This window comes from Microtus pennsylvanicus, chromosome 16, assembly GCF_037038515.1.
Source record: "Microtus pennsylvanicus isolate mMicPen1 chromosome 16, mMicPen1.hap1, whole genome shotgun sequence".
Classification (NCBI taxonomy): Eukaryota; Metazoa; Chordata; class Mammalia; order Rodentia; family Cricetidae; genus Microtus; species Microtus pennsylvanicus.
This window is the reverse complement of record NC_134594.1, coordinates 44,144,637-44,156,411: the sequence shown is the minus strand read 5'-3', so window position 1 is coordinate 44,156,411 and position 11,775 is coordinate 44,144,637.

The following is an 11,775-nucleotide window of genomic DNA, read 5'->3' as shown; positions in this document are numbered from 1 at the left end:
TCCCTCCTGTGAACAAACCCCTTTAGACTCTGTAGCCTGCCCTTATTCCCAAGTGTCAGCTCCTAATATCCAGAAACACATTATACCTGGAACCCTCAGTGGTCATAACTGTCAGAGCCAACAAAAATTTCCTACCAGACAATTCTCAGCCATCACAGTCTCTGAAAAGCAGACAGGAAACAGAAACCAAGGAACAAATCAAAAAGATAAAAGCAGAAATCAACACCTAGTGCTACGATCATTCAAATCCCAGACACACAGATGGCAGCATAAATGAACAATCAGTAACAACCAAGGCACTGCGTCTCCACAAAAATACATTATAACCTGTATGAGGATGATAGAAGTCCTCTAAAATGAATTTAATAAATCTCTTAAAAGTAACCAGGAAAGCACACACAAACAATTAAAAGAGGAAATGAATAATCCCTTCAAGATATTCAGATAAACACAAAAAAAAAAAGCAGTGGAAGGAAATGAATAAAATTTTCAAGACCTTAAAATGGAAAAAGAATCAATAAAGAAAACCCAAACTGAAGGAATTTTGTTAATTTGAACAGGATCTACAGAGGCAATCACCAACAAAGTGCAAGAGATGGAAGGGAAAATCTCAGGTGCTGAAGATACCATAGAGGAAGTAAACACATTGGTCAAAGAAAATTTCAAGTCTAAAAATGCTGTGGGACAATAGTCTTTTATCCTGTCGCTTGTATTATTTGTAATAAAATGCTGATTGGCCAGTAGCCAGGCAGGAAGTATAGGTGGGGCAACCTGGCAGGAAATAGAGGAGGAGCAATGAGAACAGGAGAATTCTGGGAAGAAGAAAGATCAATCTGTAGTCATCACCCCAGACACAGAGGAAGCAATGTGAGAACGCCTCACTGATAATGGTACCAAGCCACATGGCTAACACAGACAAGAATTATGGGTTTAGATGTAGAAATTAGTGAATAAGAAGCCTGAGCTAATAGACCAAGCAGTTTATAATTAATGTAAGCCTTTGTGTGTTTCTTTGGGACTGAACGGCTGAGGGACCAGGTGGGACAGAAATCCCAACCAATATAAAAAATTCCTGACATGAAGAATCCAAGAAAATTTGGGTACCATGAAAAGACCAAATCTAAAAATAATAAGAATAGGGGAAGGAAAAGAGTCCCATCTCGATGGCTGGAAAATGCTTTCAACAAAATCATAGAAGAAAATTTTCCTAACATAAAGAAAGAGATTTCTGGAAAGGTATAAGAAACATACAGAACACCAAAAAGATTTGACCAGAAAAGAAAGTCCCCTCAGCAAATTATAATCAAAATACCAAATGTACAAAACAAAGAAAAGTATTAAAATATGCAAGGGAAAAAGAGCAAGTACCATAGAAGGCAGACCTATTAGAATTATACCTGACTTCTCCATGGAGACTCTAAAGCCAAAGGGCTTTGGAATATGTGCTGCAGACTCTAAGACGCCACAGATGCCAACCCAGACTACTATACCAAGCAAAACTTTCCATCACCGTAGATGGAGAAAAGATAAGACATTCCATGATAATCTCAAATTTAAAGCATATCTACCTGCAAAACCAGTTCTACAGAAAAGGCTAGAAACTCCAACTGAGAGAGGTTACCTACACCCATAAAAGCACAGTAGATAAATAAACTCACATCAGCAAAATCAAACACACACACACGCACACACGCACACATACACATGCACACATGCACACACCACCACTCACAACAAAATAGCATGAATAAACAATAATTGGTTACTGATATCTCTCAATATCAGTGGTCTCAATTTCCTAATAAAACAACACAGACTAATAGAATGGATGGGAAAACAGGAGCCATTCTGCTATATCCAAGAACTACACCTCAACATCAAAGATAGACATTACATCAGGATAAAGGATTGGAAAAAAGGTATTCCAAGCAATAGGACATAAGAAGCTAGCTGTGTAGCCATTTTTAACACCTAACAAAATAGACTTGAAACCTAAACCAATCAAAAGAGATAAGGAAGGACACTACATAGTCATCAAATGTAAAAATCCATCAAAATGGCATTTCAGTTCTTAACAGCAATGCTCCAAAAATAATGGCACCTGTGTTTGTAGAAGAAACACCACTACCGCATAAGTCACACATTGACCCTTATACACTCATAGTGGGGACTTGAATAATGCACTTTCGCCAATGGACAGGTCAAGCAGACAAAAACTAAAAAGAGAAATACTGGAGCTAACATACGATATAAAGCACATAAACACAACAGACATTTACAGAAGAATATAACTTCTACTCTCCACCTCATGGTATTTTCTCCAAAAGTGACCACATACTCAGACACAAAGAACATCTCAACAGATACAAGAAAATTCAAAAAATTCCCTGGATCCTATCAGACCACCATAGAATAAAACAGAATATCAACATCAGAAACAACAGAAAGTTTACAAACTCATGGGAAATGAATAACTCTACTGAATGAAAAATGGGTCAGAATGGAAATAAAGAAAGAAATAAGACTTTCTATAATTCAACAAAAATGAATATAGTATAAAACAAACCTAAACTTACTGGGCACAATGAAAATGATTCTAAGAGGCAAGTTCATATACCTAAGTGCTTATATTTAAAAAAAAAACTAAAGAGATCTCATATGGGAAATAGCCTGCAATTTTCTCAAAAAAATTAAACATAGAGCTAGCATATGAACCAGCTGAACTACTTCTGAGCAGACACACAAAGAACTCTATGTCTTTTTACTGAAATACTTGAATGTCTATGTCTACCCCTGCTCTGTTAACAACAGCAAGGAAAATGTATCAGTCTAGCTATACACAAAATGGATTGATAATGAAAATATGTGTGCATTCATACAGTCATGTATTTGTGAAGTAAAAGGAAAATATGATGTTTTCAGGAAAATGAATGAATCTGGATGAACGTTGAAAAGAAGTCATTAGGGTGGAAAGGTTGAAGAAGAAGAGGACTGGAGGAAGATAAATAAATGCAAACCATGTGTGAAATACCATGAAGAATCTAACACTTTGTTTGCTAAACTAAAATAATGAAACGATCGTAAAAAAAAAATAAGCCAACACACACAAAAAAACTCACTAAAATTATATAAAATTAAAAGACACACGGTTTACAAACAGCTGATGTTCATATTCAGTCAACAGGAAGGCTTCCTACAAATACCACTCACATAACACAAAATTACTACCCAGCATTGATAATAGCTTAATTATAGCCAGGGTGAAAATAATTTCTGTAAATATGATGCAGAAGAAAAGCTAGACGCAGGCCGTGTTGGAACACAGTCCAGGCGTGGAGGCATGTGGAGAGAATTCCGAGTGCTTGCGAGAGCGTGGGGAGAGACAAGAGTCTTGTGACCTAACTTCCTTCAAATCACGGAATTGCTCTCAGAATGTGTTTTGAGATATTTTCAGGTGTAGCAGATAGGAGTGAATTTACAACAGATTACTCATCATTGCTTGCTGCTGCTATTCACTTACGTGTTTAAACTATCCTTTTTATGCCTCTACAGAAAAACATGTTTTTGCCACAGGGGGTTTATGCTTGTGATTGTACACGTTACTCAGGTAACTCTTCTTATCCCTCAGGGTATAAATTGTCTGATGCTCTGAATAAGGTTGGCTATTGTATGAAACTTCAGTCAGGCCCATTTGTAGGCCCTGCTCTCCCAGGTTCTTGCTGCCAGCTAGAATGGCAAACAATGCGCTGTGTAAATTATTTTATGGCCCTGCACACACCTTCATCTAGAACTTCCATTCTCCAGAGCCGTGAGAAAATAAACATCGGTTTTGTAAGCCACTCATAACTTGACAATGTCAAACCAGGCATTTATGAATGTATGATTGTTCAGTAAGCTATAAATAAAATGAGAAAAATGAGATGTGGTTATATTTGAAGGCAGGAGAGAATGGTCATTGAGAGAGGTGACTGGGACTGAGATGAATCCTAAGTTTTGCTTCATGACCTAGATAGAAGTTATTTCGTGTTTCTCTAATGGGAATTCTTCCTCTGAGTAGTTGTTTTTCCTGTGCTTTTCTCTGTACTGCACAGGAAAGAAAATAATTATGCTGTGTGTGCCTGGTTGACACCATAGATGAAGTAATAACTTGTTGATATGACTCAGGCATTAAATATTCCATTTTTTTATATATGATGACCCACTTCCTGACCCAGTTAGTCACCCAGCCTGCCATTTACGTCAAACATGATGAAAACTCTGTGCTGGAGGCGAATTATGGAGTCTTCAGATGCTGGGTCTTCCAAGCATGCTTTCTGCTTGTCAGTGCTTCTGACTCTGTGCATAAAATGAGCTGGATTGCTTACCAAAATGTTTTTTTGGGGGGTCACTAATGAATGTAATTAGAGTTTCGGAGAGAGAGAAAATTATGCAAATAATATTAAATATATCCTATCTATTTGCAATATGCACAAAGGTTTGGCTTGGCTTTAACATGGAATATGATAGCACGATAGATTTTCTGATTCGGAAGTGGCACTGTTAGGTTCAAGCATACTGAACAACACAAGATGTACAAATAGTTACTTGAATGTTTATTTTAGCTCATAATGAAGTTCAAGGCAGCATGATTGTGGAGTATGCTGGTCAGCCAAGGGAGTTTCAGTGGTGAACAGTTTAAATACGTTGCCTGAACTAGAGAAAAGTGGGATCAACCTAGCTGTCATGCTAACGTACAGAGGCAAGGGTGAGAAACATTGCCTCAGTGAATAGGTGACCACCTGACAATAGTTTACTCTAACCAATGGCACACTTATAGCTAGAGAAGGGTCAAAAGATAGCCAGGTACTTAAATCACTAAAATAAACAAATAATGTATTAATATACTTCTGAAAGATTTATATCTCTCTTGTTTGTTTTGTAAGCACCATTACAGATTTACTACTTAAAGAGAAGTGTTCTTACTTGGTCTTGCAAACTCGCCTGGTGTACCTACCTTCACTCCTCTTATTGCCTTAATCTCATATGATTTTCAACAACTAGTCTTTCGACTAACTGGCATCAAGATAGAATATCTCCTTGTCATCAAAAAATCATAAGTAATTATTAGAGGCCATGTCTCTGCTCAATGAACAATAGAACCAAATGAAGATTAACTATCTAATGCATAGACATTAAGATAAGAAAAAGGCATCAATTGCAATGGCTATCTAAAAATGGAACAATTTTTACTTTTAGAAAAAAACTGACAATTTGTGAAGTCATCCAAGGTTTTATAACTGGCCAAGTTACTAATTGAAATCTAATAGCCGGAGCTCAAGGACATGGTAAAAGGTCCTAGCGTACACAGGACTGGACCCTAAGAAAATAAGTTACAGTCTAAAATGTCAGCAGTGTCACATTTGAGAAACCCTGACCAACTGAAAAAAAATATTTTATTGTCCATATAAACATATAAAAGCACAAAAGGGTCACCACATAACATGAGTAAGCTTACAGCATATATTTAAATTAGTTTCACTGTGTGGATGGATTGTCAGATCTGACTGAACATTGTGCTGTTTTCAGTTTTATTTGGTCTTAAGGATATGAATGATAATAGAGATTCACTGTTATTAACTCCGGTAGAAACGCAAACACAGGGAGAGATGTGAGTGAGCCAAGGTGAGCCATACAAACAATCACTATTTCATCCCCAAGAAAATATTCAACATAAATGGTGACATAGAACAATCCATGTAGAGAAAGAACTTGTCATAAGATACAGAAAAAGTTTAACCAAATTAAAGAGTTGCAGATCGAGCCTTCAGAGCAGGTTAATTCACTAAGTCTGTAGCGATGACTTGTCAAAGTGAGCATCAACACTGAGAGAAAAAGTAACAAAAAGATGAGGATGGAAAAGTATGCAATGGTTTTAGAAATTACGTGAAATAACGTAGCACAGGGCCCTGTATGCAAAGGAGAGAACCAGACTATGCAGCCTTGGACTTAAATATTACTGGGGTAATACCAGATTTGTCTTTAGACCAATAATCAATGAATGAACCTTATCATGCATCCTGATTTGGGAATTAGAAATATTTGACAAATTCCATTAAGATTGTTCTTTGTATTCATTTAAATGCCAATTTTGTAAATGGACAAATTCAGAATGGAATATCTTTGTACAGTTTGCACATTTAGGTAACAAAATTCATTATCATTGTGATATCATGTTTATTTATTCTATTTTAAAGTATCAATACATTTAAATCACCTCCTATAGATGATTCTTACTGACATTCAAGGAATTGAGTTTATAAATATGTATTAGTATTCATTAAAATTTTAGTGACAAATACATAGGGTGTTGTTTAGTGATTTCTAAGTTCATAACTGTTATGCAGAGAGCTGAGAGTTTCTCCCTCATATGATCCAGTAGATTATCAAGTTTTTCTGACAATAAATGGCAGGAGATTGTAGGACAGGGATTGGTGGCATGCCATAGTCCATAGATCAAGTACTAACTGATTCCTAAATTTATACAACTGACAAGCTAAGGATGGATAATATGTTATTATATGATAGGAAAATGCAAAAATACAAATATCTTACAATAGGAAGCATTCCATTGACAACCAATTTTCGGTATCCATGAATATTTTACTCAGCTCATGACTAGAATAACACCATGCTCATTTATTTACGTATGACCATTGGCTGATTTACATAGGGTAGAGGTAGCTATCCCTGGAAGAGACAAGCCTCTATAGAAACTTTGCCCCAGAGTAGAAGTTGCTTGTTAGGGCCTAGATAAGATGGATTCGGTTTCAATGTCAGCTCTTCTCCCAGTAGTCACAAAGGCACAATTGCCTCATCTGGAGACCTTTTATCATCTCCAGGTATGCTCTAGAGACAATTGCCTCATCTGGAGACCTTTTATCTCCAGGTATGCTCTAGAGACAATTGCCTCATCTGGAGACCTTTTATCTCCAGGTATGCTCTAGAGACAATTGCCTCATCTGGAGACCTTTTATCTCCAGGTATGCTCTAGAGACAATTTTTATTACTACACTATGCAGTGGCTGCAAATCGTACTTACCTTCATACATATAGAACACCCAGAGTGCAGGGCAGTTAGAAGGTAACTAGGCTCTTACTAACACTGATTCATACCGGGCTCAGTCTCTGCTCCTCTGGAACTTTGTTAGAAGAATACTTATACTCTCAATTTGGACATGTATTATTAACTTGCATACTTGTTTTCAACTCAATTTAAAATTATTATGCATTTTGGCTGTCAGAGCGCAGCTGCTAAGTCAACAGGCTTGGCTTGACTATGTTCAGGTTCACAAGGAGTTGAAGGCAGAGGCACTAATCAGAGTCAGAATCACATGAACTTTCTATAACCCAGGCTTGGGTTAAATTATACATCTTCTCTTAGCAACACCAGTTAATGCACTTACTGCCACTTATGGACATTGTTTCTCTTATTTGCATAATTAAAAGTATTATACCAACATCATAAATATTAATATCTGTGTCCAGGTCTGCTGTTTTACAAAGGATGAGCCCCAGATGTTTAAAATCCTTTGAAAGACAAAGAAAATAATTCTGATGTGCACACAGAGTTGACACAGCATGTGGTCATAATATTTAAAGGTTTACTGGCGGTCGGTCTAAATGAAACAATGAGTCAGCTCCTAGCAAAGGACCTATGGCACCCTGTTTCCCAGGTCTAGTTCTTTCTATCTTTCCACATATAAAATGGTAGTGGAAAACTGAAACTAGATTAAATGTCTTCATGCCGGTACTGTGGAAACATAGGAAGAATCACTTCTCTCTGCCTTAATAACAGGCAATAAACACAGCTTAAAGACTGTGCTGCCACAACCTACAGAAAATGAAAGAAAGAAGGAAGGAAAGAAGGAAGGGAGGGAGGGAGGGAGGGAGGGAGGGAGGGAGGGAAGGAGGGAGGGAGGGAGAAAAAAAGGAGTCTCCACACAGTGGAAGGAAGGAAGGAAGGAAGGAAGGAAGGAAGGAAGGAAGGAAGGAAGGAAGGAAGGAAGGCAGGAAGGCAGGAAGGAAAGAAGGAAAGAAGGAAAGTCTCCACACAGTAGACTTTCCTTCAACTATTTATGTTGGAGAAGACAACACTGCTGTCTTCCCAAAATATGGTAATGATTGACACTTAAAAACTCAAGTGTTTAAATACACTAGCATGTTTTCTAGAGATAGCATTTATATCAAAATTATACCTTTTCCTCTTAAGCACTCTTGAGCGCTTATTAACACGTGGAAATCACTGGAGCTCCTGCAAGGTGGAGTTCACAGACTTGCTATACTCTGAATGGCTCGGCATTGATATCAGGTCTTATTAACCTTATCACGTTCCAGTCCTTGAGCACAACAGGACGTGTCAGGCAGCTGCCACTGTCTGTGTGCTCTAATGCATAAACCTAATGGGCTTGATGAACAAGCTTTCCAGCAGAGACACAGCTATTTAGAGAGAGTTTTCAGGAACAGCGACGTTATTTTGAACAAGCTATTGTCAGAACATATGGAGCCTTTATTCTGGTATAATGGTGCTTTTGTCAAAGACAATAAAATGAAATGTAAGTAACATTTCACAAGTTCAAGCAAAATTAAAAGGAGACATTTATGACGGGAATCAATTAACAGTGCTGTCTTAAAACTTCTTCTGACCATAGAAGAAAGGAATGAGATGTTGGACCAGATTCCTTTGTACCTGAGAGCTGTGTGATCATCACAATGCCCTTCAAACTAAATCCCACAGATACAGTTTTTGCTGATAGACAATGTCACCTTTGACATTAAATAGAGGCATTTAATATAAGAACAAGAAGAGACTTGTAAAATGGATGGGATTAATTGAAGGTAATGAGGGGTAAACATGATCACGATATATTATATACATGAGTAAGAATGTCATCATCAAATCTGATATTATTGATAATTAGCATGTTCCAATAAAATATTACTTGTAAGCAAAATAAGCACCAGAGAACCCATCATGTTATTAAAATGGTCTTCAAAGAAAGAAAAAAATTAAGTTAAATTGATAGCATGGACAAAGATGTCTGTTTGATACTATTTGTTCTCTTAGTGGAAAACAATATTATTCTTTAGAAAAACAATTATCATCTGTGGACAACAGCATAGTATATTTCCATCCACGGAAATGTATTGGTACAGCTGTTTTCTGATAAGACTGATGCAATTATGCTACCTCAGTTTCAAATGTCTTCTTACCGTTCCTTTATGTTTAAATTTCCATGTGTGATCGTTAACCTTACCGAATCCAGCCCTAATCTGTCTTAATCATTTTCCATGGCGCAGCTACAGGAAATTCTCCCCACTAAACAGCATCACCATTCCTCCCTTTCACAGGCCCCATGCAGTCCCGCATCCCATCTGCACATACAGGGCATTATTGGTTGACTGAGGAATCTGCTCCCCATGCTTCTGCTGTGCGACCCTCTCCTCTACCCAAAACTAGTTCTACTATACATACCCAACTCATGTAGATGGGCCATGAGTAGTCCTGATCCCAGGATGTGGAATTCTGCACAAAATCAGGAATTCCTAAAGCTATAATCAAAAACCAGACTTAAAATGACAAAGTGTCTTAAGAAACCTTAAATAAAAAAAACTTCTAGATCAGTCGCATAAAAAGTGATATGGACCATGCACTCTGTATTGGGGGCTTTCTGAACCCCGGGCATCGAACTTCAGAGTTTCCTTCTCCAGGCTCCTCCAGCCTCACTGTTTGTTCTTCTAGTCCTAAACCTCACATTGACCCCTCTTCACACTTTGGGATTTTCCTAAGTATACAAATCCTCACTTCCATTCTTGATGAGTCCCTTGGCAATTACTGTGTTCACTGCCCCTGTAACTTTTATGTCTTCTTCTTCCTTCTCCTTGGAACAAATACAGACCAGCAAACTTCAGCTGCTTCTGCATGGCGGAGCATTGTTAGAAAGAAAGATGGACTCAGGCACTGCCTATCCCTGTGGATCCAAGGACATGGTTCCAAATCAAACATGTTTTCTTTGTCCAAATTCTCTTTTATTACAAGGACGCCATTCTTTCGGTAGCTGAAAGTATTTTGTAAAAGCGATTTCTATAGACATGTCTTTTGTAAGATGTAGAGAAGGGGGTATACTAGTTAGCTTTCCAACACTGTGATAAAGGATCTGAGTTAATTAAATTGATTAAAGTAGAAATGATGGCTCATGGGCACACAGCTTTCGGAACAAATTGGTTGACTCGGTTGTTTTGAGTCTGAGGTGAGGCAGGAAGCACATGACAGAGTAAAGATTCTCACCTCATAGTGCCAGGAAACAAAAAAGAAAGGGAAAGGATCTTGTGTCTCCAAATCACTTTCAAAGGCACACAACAATGACCCCCTTCTAGAAGGTTCTATCTCCCAATACCACCCCAAACCAGTGACTAAGCCTTTAGCAATTTGTCATTCGGGATGGGCACCTTCAGATTACAGAGCTAGTGCTGAACCCCCTGGAGCGACGATGGTTCTGGACTGTGAACACGCTGAGGGTCTGCATATTCCCACTCTTTCCATGGGATAAGTGGCTGCTGCAGGCAAGTGACGGGCACTTCCCTTCCTCCAGATGAGCAAGGCTCTGGGAAACACTGAGCAGGTTAGGCTCTGGTTTGGTAGTTTCTCTGAGAGAAAGCCTGCCTAAGAAGGGATGGCTACTTGTTTCCTCACAAGTGAGAGAATTTTATCCAGCACTCACGAAGAAAATGAGGTCAGACTCCTGTGACAACATGCATGACCCACATTTACGCACACACACGCACACGCCCACTCACTTGCACACACGCATGTATGTACACATGCATGCACACACACGCACACACATGAGCATGGACACACTCGTGCACTCAGTGCACACACATGTACACATATGCACGCCCTCACAAACAGATGCACACACAGGTGTGCATACACACATGCACACACTCACACACACACACACACATGCATGAGCACACACACCAACATGCATGCCCAGGTACAATGTCGTCTATGATTTCTCGCCCTCATTTCTCTATACTGAACTTCTATAAGGTCATTAGTTGTGCTCAAGGATGTTGAGCTTCTCTGCGTTCACCTGTGTCCTCTTCACTCTCTGCTCCTGGGAGGAATGTTTGTCCTATAGCCTCATTTTTCTTAGAAATCTACAATAAACTCCGCTCTGGAATGCAGTACCTAGCTTCCTTCCTTGAGTACTTTGCAATACAAAATGTATCAACTGTGTATCTGCTTCATTGTCATTTAAATACAGACGGCTTCTACAGCACACCTGATCCACGTCCTAACTCTAATGAATGAGATGGCCCATCCGAGACAAGGTACTTAAAGCCTTGCCTATATTATTATAAAATGCTACAAAATTATTAAGAAAATGTATGAAACACTCTTTTAAAAATGCTTGTGACTCTTGGCACATTCAATAGACTCTGAACCTTATGTGTCTTTCCTATTTTAACATGTCTGAGACCACTCTGTATTCCCATTTTTGTGGCCACATCCTAGCACACAATTCGTAAGGAATATGTGTTGGAGCTAGACCTCTCTTTTGTGACTTTAGTTTTGGCTTAAGAGAGAAAGCAAGGGTTGAAAAGGACGTGTTTAGCACAACCCCCAACTACAGAGTTCTGGAAAGTCAAGTGAAGTCCAGGTTTTAGTGAATGCTGATTACTCCCCTGGCTGAAGAGATTGCTTCTGCTCTCTTCCCACCAGCACACTGA